The sequence below is a fragment of the Ambystoma mexicanum genome, chromosome 7q, assembly GCF_040938575.1.
Source record: "Ambystoma mexicanum isolate Mex_15411 chromosome 7q, UKY_AmexF1_1, whole genome shotgun sequence".
Taxonomy (NCBI): domain Eukaryota; kingdom Metazoa; phylum Chordata; class Amphibia; order Caudata; family Ambystomatidae; genus Ambystoma; species Ambystoma mexicanum.
In genome coordinates, this window is record NC_090941.1 from 359,464,736 (window position 1) to 359,477,506 (window position 12,771).

Here is a 12,771-nt window from a genome sequence, read left to right on the forward strand (position 1 = left end):
CTGTCCATGAACCTGTTCTGCCTCATGACAGAGGTCAGAATTCTCATCCCTGATCTTATTGATTATTGCTTGCAGGTCATTGATTTGTGTCTGACACTGATTAAGCGCTGTGTCCTTTTTGTCATCCTTTTCCAGTAATCTAAATATCTCCTGTTTCATAGCATGACATTGGGCCTCATTACGACCCTGGCGCTAATGGGTTAACGGCGCCGTAAAAGGCTGCAGCGCCGTTAACCCATTAGCGCCTTACTACGAGGTCCCTTTGCGGGACCCGACCTGAACGGCTGGTCTAGATTAGCCGTTAAAGTAGGGACCCGCAAAGGGACCTTGGTGCTAAGTACGGTACAGCAATTTGCGGTACCCTACTTAGCGCCTTCCTCAGCCCCATTGAGCCCTATGGAGCAAAAATGGGAATGGGGAAGGGCCAATGTTCAATGGGGAATTACCGCCCCGCCAACCTTGGAATGGGGTGGTAATTCCCCATTGAACATTGGCGGACTCGTTACGATACTGGCACCAACCATGGTGCTAATAGTGCCATGGTTTAGCGCCAGTATCGTAATGAGGGCCATTCTCTGTCTTTTTCCCTGTTATCGTCTTTGTATTTCCAAAGTAGAAACCTCTTTGTCTTGTCTTATTTCATCTAAAACGACTTTTAATTGGGTTCATTCTTGCTCACTCTCATTAAATTGTTCTCTCTCTGAGCCAATTGAGTGGCCATGTTTCTGCATTTAGCTTGCACTTCCGTGTCTAGCTCCCTCTGTTTTAATTATGCTTTTAACCTATGCACCTGATCACATTCATTGCCCAAACTGCATTGTAACTTGCTAATCCCTTGACAATCATTACTTTGCACCCTTATGAACCTATGTAGCAGGAAACACAATTTTGCGCATAATCTGATCAGCAGTGATTCTCCTCCTTGCATTCTGGTTCTATGAATAGCCTAAGGAGGCACACCTGCACAATGCTTCCTTGATCAAAAATATTTTGAAATGCCTCCCGTTATATCTCTGTGGTAATTCTGTCTTTCCATATTGTCACATTTTCTGAGAACCAAACTGCATGGGCATAAAGTTTTGCCTCAAGGTAGTTTGCTAGTTCAGAAAACTCAGCCTTGATTTGGGACATGGTGACACTATTGTGTGAGTCAATTTAGCACACAGTACTGCACTACCTCACAGTACTAATTCAATCAATGAGTGCACAATATGGTTATGCTTTAGAATGCAAGACCACATCAGTAACTGTTTTAAATTTTCCCGGCCAACACACCAAATATGTTGGATATATTTTGGGGTTGTGTCTATTACCTCATGGTATTTGGTTGCCATATTTTAGAATTCTTGGTAACTATTATTTTTTTTATTGTTTAATCAAAATATGATTTTTACAAAACTGTTTGAACATTCATGTTTTTCACCATCTCCTTGTAATATGCGTGTTATCATGCACAAGTTCATTGCTGTTGTTAGTTGTTTGTGCACATCTGTCTACTAGAACCACACGTCGGCGTTGAGTAGCTTGTTGTCGATGTATTCCAAAAGTTTGGCTGTGGCAATTTGCCAAGCTGTCCTATTGCCACCAATGAGCCTGCACAACCATGTGTCCTCTTCTTGTAAAATGTTGAATCCTACCAAGGGGGACAGATATCGCTTTCTGATTGCATTGGTTGCTGGACAAACCATCAGTAGATGGCGTACTGTTTCTTTGCTGTGCTGTGTATGTGTTTTGCGTGTTATCTTGCATCTGTGATATCTGTGGTGCTTGTGAATACTGCTGCATAGGTGCTTCCATTTGTGGTGCCTGTGTTATGGGCTGGTGTGTCTGCGGGTATGCATTCGGTGTCTGTCTTTGGTTTTGTGTCTGGTCTTGGGCATATAACTTGTTCTCTTCTCCTTGATTTGCTGACTAGTATTACATTCCCCCATTTTGTTGTGTTCCTCCTCTCCTTCTCCATACCCTCGAGATATCCCCTATCTGTCCACACACCCAGCACTAGTGTGGTCCTCTCATTTGCCTCTTATACCCCTCAGAAAGCCATTCTGGGCCCTGCTGCATTTGCTGCCCATATCCTCAAAACCCACCCGAAATCCCCCTTGGTTCTGCAGCATCTGATGCCCGTATCCGCATACCCTGTTATGTGGAAAATACTGTGTGATAGTAGTGTGATTACTTCATGTTAATTTTTCAGTAGTTATTGAGTGTGAAAATATCTTGGCTGCATGGCAGATAGCCTTAAACACAACATTCCTTTTCCATTCCATTTGTCTTTTTGCCACGTTCAACCTTCTTTTGATATCTTTGCATTATTTACACCTATCCACCTGCTATTCCCTGTTAGTTTCAACTCGCTCTAGTCTTTTCACATGTTTCGGGTGAAAGGGTTTAATTTGATTCACATGGACAAACCTTTCCCCTGTTAATTCTCCCTCCTTCTCAGCAATTCTGTAGACCACAAGTTAAATTGTATCTACAATTCTATATGGCCCATGCCATGCTGCAAGAAATGTAGAGTTTTTATGTTTTCCCATCCCAAAATTAAATGTGTAAATCTGGTCCCCTATTTCATGTTCTCTCACAGATGCCTTCATATCATAATATGTCTTTGCACCGTCAGCTGCTTTTTTCTAAATTTCGCTGCACAAATAAAAAAGCATATTGCAAGTTCTTTCTCAATTCTTCAACATATTCATGAATTGTGGACGCATTTACAAGCACCTGTTCATTTGCTCTGTAAAGTAAGCGTTGTGGCAAAAGCATTTTCCTTCCTGTCAATATTTCATGGGGGCTGAGATTTGTTGATTTAGAGGGCGTCTTCTTGATAGCCATCAGTACCAGTGGAAGTCGCAAATCCCAACTAGATCATGCTTCAGCTACAAATATTTTCATCATATCAACTATTGATCTGTTACACCGTTCCACTCCTGCTGAAGAGGAGGGCCTGTAGAGATGTGTAGCTTTCTCTTCACACCCAGGTTTTGTCATATGTGTGTCATCAATGCACTAGTGAAATGACTTCCACAGTCTGAGCCTATTCTTTGAGGTAAACCAAATCTTGACAAAATAAGAATTACAAATAAAGTAGCCTCCATTTGCGCACTGCAGTCTGGAGTTGGAATGGACTCCACCCATTTAGATATTAGACAAGTTACTGTCAGCATGTACCTGTTTACCCTTGATGATCTTCTCATGGGCCTGATATAGACAACTTGTAAATCAGACCATGGGAGTGTCAAGCCCCTTTTAATCAATGGTGCTCGGTGAGCCTGTGATGCAGGTTGAAACTGTGCACACACTAAACACCCTCTGGTGTAGAGCTGCACATGTGTGGCTTTTAAATTGTCCAAGGTTTTTCATGAACCTCTGTGTCCTGCAGTTATGGTATTGTGGGCATGATATAACATCAATCCCCGAAATGACAAAGGAACTACCCATTGGATTTGGTCTGCCACAGATTCTCTAATCATCAATCCATTTTATAATCTAATTTTCTTTTTGGTTTTTTTAACAACACTCTCAATTCCTTGTTCCCTTTGCAATCCTATTCAGTCAGAGGATTTTGTTCTGTGTCTAACAAATGGTTATAAAATAGGCCTAGAATAGGTCTTCCTTTTGTGCTTTGATCAGGTCCTGATCTGGAGTATCAAAACATTGTAACTCCATTGTGCCACAGACTGCTCAACTGCTTATGTAGTCTTGGAGGTCTTGGAGCGTGTTATCCCATCTACCTGTATTTAACCAAGCAGGTGTTCAATGGGAAATAACTCCCCCATTTCAGCTCCAATTTTGGCTAATTGATTTGCCTTATCATTTCCCTCCTATCCTCACCTGGTGTTTTCAAATTACCACATATTTTTCTCCAATGGATTATCATATAATTTTGTGACACTAGCGTGTCTATTTCTTGAATAATCTAGCCATGTTTAAGTCGTTTCTTGTTATAGGTGACCATGCCTTTCACTTTCCAGACAGGTAAATACTCCACAAAACTCACAAAACTATTTCGCGCATAAGCAGAATCAGTTACTAGAACTATTTCTTTGAGTTTATTTTCTACTGCCTTAGATGTTGCCTTATAAATAGCGCCCAATTCTGCCACTTGACTGCTTCTCAGACCTGTACTCATGCTTATTCTTGCACTGTTGTCACATTTAAACCATAAGATTCCTATTTCTGCTACAAGCTCTTTTTATGTATCATGTTCTTCATGGCATGCATATCCATCTACTTTACAGTCGGTAAATCCTTACCTGTTTCTTCGTTGAATGCTTTGTGCCAGGATTGCTCAAATTCATTCAAACCTATTTCTACCTCTGTGTCATCAGGTGCACATACAGCTGCACAATAATGCAATTCTGCAAGACCTTGAGCAAATGGACTCTTTTTATCTTGCCCATATTTCACTTCTACAGGAAATCCCTGAAGTGCTAATGTCCAGGAGGTAATTCTGGACTGGGCCAAATTATCTGATCTGATTCTTTTACTTGCAAACATTTTAGAGGCTAGGATTTTGTTTCAATAATCACCTGTTCCCCTTGAATTATGGGGCGGAAATGTTGTTACGCCCAGAGAGTGGTCAGAAACGCTTTGGTACAGGGGTAGGCCCGGCTTCAGTAATCTCGTTGAAGGATGTGTAATCTCTGCATAATTCTCAATACATTTCCAGTTTTAACTTGTCATTCCTAACAAACTCTTTAAACTTTTCAAATTAGTGGGATCTTTTAGTTTATGAATTGCCTTCACCTTTTTCTTTTGTGGGATTATTCCCTATATTGTCACTTTATGAACTAGGAAGTTTACCTTTTTTCTCACCACTGTGCTTTCTGTAAATATACTTGTGCCTCAGCCTTCTGTAGCTGACTAAGCACATGTCTAATCTCAATGAAGTGGCTTTTCAGATCTTCATTTTTGATTAGCACTTCACCCACATAAACTATTGTCCCCCTTTCAGCTGCATCGGGAGTGCCTTGCTCAGGAATATCCCAAACTCACTCCCACCATTGACATACCCAAAAGGTGTCCGGGACCATGCATATTGTGATTTGTCAAAATAAAATGTAATTCATTTTGATTATCTTCAGCTAGTGGTACACACCGGTATCCAGCAGTGAGGTCTAATGTGGTAAATACCTTTGACCCTTGAACCTGTGCAAGACCCTGATCAATAAATGGAAGGCACCACCTTGAAACAGGTACCTTTTTGTTTAATTATAGTAGATCTGCACACAAGTGCCATTGGCCATTAGTTTTTAGCACACCTAATATAGCGGTGTTTGATTTACTATTAATAGGCCTAATGATTCCCCTAGATTCTACATTTTTGATTATTTCAGCTAGTGATTCCAAACATAAACATGCAAGTGATAACCTATATTGTCGCACAAATACTGACTCCCTACCATGTCCTTCTGGTAGTGTGGCAATATCCAAATCGATATGCATCTTTGGCAAAAATCTGTTGAATTCCATACATATTTTACTCAATTGGCCCTTTTCACTTCCCTTGTGCAAGCATCTGTAGCTTGGATTTGCTCTTCTACCATTTTAGAAAACTCTGGGAAGTACTCCAAAGAGGAATCTCTGTACTTTCCAAATCATGGGAAGTATCTCTATGGAGGGTCGCTACACTTGAATATTTTGAAACATTGACCTACATTTCAATATGCTGCTTTTCTCTTTTAGATTCACTTAATTTGAATAGAACACAATCATCTTGATGACAGCACACTATTTCACTTGGCTCATAAGGGTACACAGACTGAACGTTAAAGATTCCTTTAGGCTTAGAATCCAAGGATTCTGATAACTCACCCTGTGCTGTCACATAGCTTTCAGGAATGTTCCCAATCACTGGGTTACTGAAATCGGCAGTGTAATAAGACTTCTGTATTGCCATTCCTATTGCTGAATTCTCTTCCAAATTAATGTCTAATGTTAATTATTGTTCACCAGGATCTGAATAGGTCCATCCCCAATCTCTGTCAGTGATGTATATTCGAATTCTACCCCTTGCTGCCTCATGGATTCATTTAGGCATACAAATGCATCAGAAACGATTATCTGTTGTCCGTTTCTGTATTATAATGTACTGTAGCTTGTCTGGTGAATGCGGGAAGGGCAACATCCCTTTTCAGCTGCATTTAACTGCATATGGTGTCATTTGGGCGCAATGGTAAGCTTGACTTTTGTATTCAAATTCAGTTGCGTCCCCACCCCACCTGGACCAAACCTTTTGATTTAGAAAGTTTAATATCATACACATCCTGTGCATGATGTCATTTCCCAAATAACATTTGTTTTGTGTCCCGCTCACAATCCACACATTGTGATTAATACTCTTAGGGCCAATTGCAATCTTTAACATGCATCTTCCTACATTTCTTTGTCTCGACTTAGGTTCATCTAGCCCAAAATTGTGTTCATTTTTTATTCTGAACTTTGGGATCTCCTCCCTGTCAATTATTTGCCTTAGTACCTTTTCTCTAATAAAACTTCTTTCATGTTCAAGCGCTAACGGGGCTTCAATTATTTCAGGATGACCATTCACATGGATAGAAATCCATGGCTGCCCATCTCCCATCTGTATTTCTGAGATGGCTGAAATGTGCTTTTCTTTATCTCTGGAGTGACATTCAGCTTGTGTTTTTCTTCATTTAGATAAAAGCGCAATGTATTTTCATCTATTTCTGTTTTCCACTTTTTCTTGGGGTCCAAATAAATCTCCAAAGGCTGCTTTTCTTTTTCTCCTCGCATTTCATTCTGGCACATGAGAATGACAGTGACGCTGGGCACACAGCCATTCTGAAGATATAGGTCCATCTGTACTTTCTGATTTAGCAATGGTATAGTATTCTTTTACACTGTTGTTTTGTGTCATTATTTTCTTAGGTCTCGATGGCTTTTAAGCTAAGGACCACATAACTCCATCAATGAGGGGCAACAAGCTCTTTAGTAAATTCATCCCAATGAGAAAAGGTATTTCATTAATGGATGTGATCAATACTTCCTGTCTCATCCGATGCTTCTCTATCTTTATGACAACCTCAGTGACACCTTCGATAGGTATTTCTTCTCCATTGAAATTGTTCATAGGACATTTTTTCTGCCTCGCCTTTATGTGATTTTGTGGGGACCTCCCTTTATTCATACTTTTCACTAGTTCTTTTGACATTATAATTGCTTGGCCAACTATATCAATCATTGAAAATGCACTATTTTTTTTCAATAGTAAAATGAGCACAGTACCTATCTTCAACCTCTTCTAGCAAACATAAAAAGTGTGAATTTGTGCTGATTTCAGGACTTACTTTCCTTGGCTATTTTTTACTCTTAGCTAGGCAAATGGGCATATGAAAAGACATCTTTCCCTCCTTTGTGCCCACTTCATTTTGAGTTTCTTTCTCTATCCTCCTGGGCTCAGAACCCATTTGGAGTGTAGTCTCTCACTGCCCCTCTTATTTGGGACAACTAGTGTTTACATCCCAATTTCTTATTGTACTCTTCTCATTGTCTGGATTCTCTACACTGCAACCTTTTGACTGGATATTTTTACAAGTGTAACCTGACAGCCTGTCAACTTCTGGTACTTTGACACTTATCTATGTTTTGCACAGAGCCTGCCATTTCTGTCCCTTGGAATATCCGTGGTTCAGAATATTCCTCAGGTGACTGACCTGCACCCTCCTTTTGAGCTACTGTTTCCTTTGCATGGGTATCAACAGTGTTCTGACTATAAAGTGAGGATAATCTATCTGTTAATCCTAACTGTTCATCTTGTGGTTTATTTTCAAATTGGATGCTCTTTATCTGTTTTTTGGATTCTTCTTGTTCATTTTCTCCTTATTGTTCTTCATTTACACACACCTCAATTGTGAATTAAACCCTAAATGGAACCACACTCCCGTTTTGTGTGTATTGAAACTCCCTGTTTCACTTTTATTCATTTATTTTCTTATTTTTAGATAAGTAACTAATTCAGACCGTTATTCAAAGCTGATTCACAGGCATCTGTGTTTTCAACAGTGCAGAGATTATTGACTATTCACTTATTTTCAGAACACACAAGATCCCTCCTATGAGATTTTACACCTCCACTGGGCTGTTGCTTTTGAAGTGCACATAACTTTCCTATCTGTTAAGACAACATTTTGATTTGGTCTCTAAACATTGAAACCTGTCTATGGGCCTCATTACACGGATGACGGTGAACCATGGCGCTACTAGCGCCATGGTTCATGCCGGTAAAATACCGGCACCGCCTTGGTGGAAAGGGGAATTACCGCCCTATTCCAAGGTTGGCGGGGTGGTAATTCCCCCTTCCACCATTGCCCTTCCCCATTCCCATGTTTGCCCCATAGGGCTCTATGGGAATGGGGAAGGCGCTAATTACGGTACCGCAAATTGCGGTACCGTAATTAGCTCCCTGGTCCCTTTGCGGGTTGGTTTTGTAACGCCTGCAAAAAGCAGGCGTTAAATTCCCCAACCCGCAAAGGGACCTCGTAGTAAGGCGGTAAGGATTTACCGGTACCGGTAAAATACTGGTACCGGTAAACCCTTACCGCCATCCGTGTAATGAGGCCCTATGTCTCTGAACGCTTCTCTTTGTGGCCTGGGCCAGTAATGATTAAATTCACCCTGATTAGGCCTATTCTGGTACCTCTCCAGAGATTGATTTCTTTTTGTGTTACCTCTGATCTCGGAAGTGGAGAACGCAGAGGGAGCATCCTTTGACCTTGGTTGACTGGTGGTGGCAGTTGGTTATATTGGCGAGGGACATCATTCATATTTTATCTTTCATTTGGTGGGTATTGTCCCCTATACTGGTTTCAATTTTCAATTAATCTATCCACATATCTTGGTCTTTCTTGGCTGCCATACCATTGTATGAGGATTACATCTACTCTGAGACCCTAGTGTCTGGGATGGGCCATGGAATTCTGGTTGTTATTTAGTCCTGACATATCGTGGCGAAATACCACTCTGGGAGAATTACCCAAACATCTAGGGCTAATGTAAGAATCCCTATTGCTGGGATCAATGGATTGGAACATAGGAGTTTGGGGTTATGTTCTCTGTGGAGGCATGCCCCTTTGGCACAGTGTCATGTTGTTTCTTGCCTGAGTTTGGGCTGATTCTAGCAGCATCTTTACAGATGTTACCTCCAAAATTGCTGGCGTGGGTTCTTTAGACTTTGGTTTTGTCTCCTTACGCTTAGACCCTTCCTTTCTCTGACCGAATATCACTTCATATAGTTTGGTCCTCTGTTCTATTATCCATTCTAGTTGTTTTTGCATGTCAAATTCACAAACTAACTGGGATACAATTTATTTTTGGAGTCCATAAAAGTATGCAGTCTTAAATGCTACAGAGTTATAGTCAAAGGCCAAAGCGTGAAAATGCTCTTTTCAAACTTTGAAGGTATTGGCGAGTGGACATATCTGGCTTTGCCGTCATAGTATAAGATGCTTTTTAGGAATCCTGTATAGATTGATAAGGTGAGAATTGATGTCTAACCTCTTTCTCAAACTCCACCCATGACCAATTTTCCTGTTCACTGAGACCACGAATGACACTAACAGCTGCTGAATCTAGAGTTAGGTGGAAGTACTGTCTATATTATTCCCTAGATATCTGGAGAGCTTTAAATATGTCGTGAACGGTTTCTAAATGGTCTTTCATGCAACAATCCCCTCCCTTTTTGAATGGTTTGATCAAAGTCATGATAGATTTTGATCGGACGACATGGTACATTCAGGTGTGTGTCATTCTGTCACTAATTTCTGTTCTCTTGTGGGCTGCAATGATTATGAATATTTGCCAGTCATTCATACCCCAACATTGGGTTATAACCAGGTCTGGCTGCAGGAACAGCTGTTGCTACATTGTTTCCTTGGCAAGAGCTGTGCTTGAGTTCCATTCCATTGAATGTAGTGCCTTGTCACCTTTCCTGAGACTTCCACTGTCCATGAACCTGTTCTGCCTCATGACAGAGGTCAGAATTCTCATCCCTGATCTTATTGATTATTGCTTGCAGGTCATTGATTTGTGTCTGACACTGATTAAGCGCTGTGTCCTTTTTGTCATCCTTTTCCAGTAATCTAAATATCTCCTGTTTCATAGCATGACATTGGGCCTCATTACGACCCTGGCGCTAATGGGTTAACGGCGCCGTAAAAGGCTGCAGCGCCGTTAACCCATTAGCGCCTTACTACGAGGTCCCTTTGCGGGACCCGACCTGAACGGCTGGTCTAGATTAGCTGTTAAAGTAGGGACCCGCAAAGGGACCTTGGTGCTAAGTACGGTACAGCAATTTGCGGTACCCTACTTAGCGCCTTCCTCAGCCCCATTGAGCCCTATGGAGCAAAAATGGGAATGGGGAAGGGCCAATGTTCAATGGGGAATTACCGCCCCGCCAACCTTGGAATGGGGTGGTAATTCCCCATTGAACATTGGCGGACTCGTTACGATACTGGCACCAACCATGGTGCTAATAGTGCCATGGTTTAGCGCCAGTATCGTAATGAGGGCCATTCTCTGTCTTTTTCCCTGTTATCGTCTTTGTATTTCCAAAGTAGAAACCTCTTTGTCTTGTCTTATTTCATCTAAAACGACTTTTAATTGGGTTCATTCTTGCTCACTCTCATTAAATTGTTCTCTCTCTGAGCCAATTGAGTGGCCATGTTTCTGCATTTAGCTTGCACTTCCGTGTCTAGCTCCCTCTGTTTTAATTATGCTTTTAACCTATGCACCTGATCACATTCATTGCCCAAACTGCATTGTAACTTGCTAATCCCTTGACAATCATTACTTTGCACCCTTATGAACCTATGTAGCAGGAAACACAATTTTGCGCATAATCTGATCAGCAGTGATTCTCCTCCTTGCATTCTGGTTCTATGAATAGCCTAAGGAGGCACACCTGCACAATGCTTCCTTGATCAAAAATATTTTGAAATGCCTCCCGTTATATCTCTGTGGTAATTCTGTCTTTCCATATTGTCACATTTTCTGAGAACCAAACTGCATGGGCATAAAGTTTTGCCTCAAGGTAGTTTGCTAGTTCAGAAAACTCAGCCTTGATTTGGGACATGGTGACACTATTGTGTGAGTCAATTTAGCACACAGTACTGCACTACCTCACAGTACTAATTCAATCAATGAGTGCACAATATGGTTATGCTTTAGAATGCAAGACCACATCAGTAACTGTTTTAAATTTTCCCGGCCAACACACCAAATATGTTGGATATATTTTGGGGTTGTATCTATTACCTCATGGTATTTGGTTGCCATATTTTAGAATTCTTGGTAACTATTATTTTTTTTATTGTTTAATCAAAATATGATTTTTACAAAACTGTTTGAACATTCATGTTTTTCACCATCTCCTTGTAATATGCGTGTTATCATGCACAAGTTCATTGCTGTTGTTAGTTGTTTGTGCACATCTGTCTACTAGAACCACACGTCGGCGTTGAGTAGCTTGTTGTCGATGTATTCCAAAAGTTTGGCTGTGGCAATTTGCCAAGCTGTCCTATTGCCACCAATGAGCCTGCACAACCATGTGTCCTCTTCTTGTAAAATGTTGAATCCTACAAAGGGGGACAGATATCGCTTTCTGATTGCATTGGTTGCTGGACAAACCATCAGTAGATGGCGTACTGTTTCTTTGCTGTGCTGTGTATGTGTTTTGCGTGTTATCTTGCATCTGTGATATCTGTGGTGCTTGTGAATACTGCTGCATAGGTGCTTCCATTTGTGGTGCCTGTGTTATGGGCTGGTGTGTCTGCGGGTATGCATTCGGTGTCTGTCTTTGGTTTTGTGTCTGGTCTTGGGCATATAACTTGTTCTCTTCTCCTTGATTTGCTGACTAGTATTACATTCCCCCATTTTGTTGTGTTCCTCCTCTCCTTCTCCATACCCTCGAGATATCCCCTATCTGTCCACACACCCAGCACTAGTGTGGTCCTCTCATTTGCCTCTTATACCCCTCAGAAAGCCATTCTGGGCCCTGCTGCATTTGCTGCCCATATCCTCAAAACCCACCCGAAATCCCCCTTGGTTCTGCAGCATCTGATGCCCGTATCCGCATACCCTGTTATGTGGAAAATACTGTGTGATAGTAGTGTGATTACTTCATGTTAATTTTTCAGTAGTTATTGAGTGTGAAAATATCTTGGCTGCATGGCAGATAGCCTTAAACACAACATTCCTTTTCCATTCCATTTGTCTTTTTGCCACGTTCAACCTTCTTTTGATATCTTTGCATTATTTACACCTATCCACCTGCTATTCCCTGTTAGTTTCAACTCGGTCTAGTCTTTTCACATGTTTCGGGTGAAAGGGTTTAATTTGATTCACATGGACAAACCTTTCCCCTGTTAATTCTCCCTCCTTCTCAGCAATTCTGTAGACCACAAGTTAAATTGTATCTACAATTCTATATGGCCCATGCCATGCTGCAAGAAATGTAGAGTTTTTATGTTTTCCCATCCCAAAATTAAATGTGTAAATCTGGTCTCCTATTTCATGTTCTCTCACAGATGCCTTCATATCATAATATGTCTTTGCACCGTCAGCTGCTTTTTTCTAAATTTCGCTGCACAAATAAAAAAGCATATTGCAAGTTCTTTCTCAATTCTTCAACATATTCATGAATTGTGGACGCATTTACAAGCACCTGTTCATTTGCTCTGTAAAGTAAGCGTTGTGGCAAAAGCATTTTCCTTCCTGTCAATATTTCATGGGGGCTGAGATTTGTTGATTTAG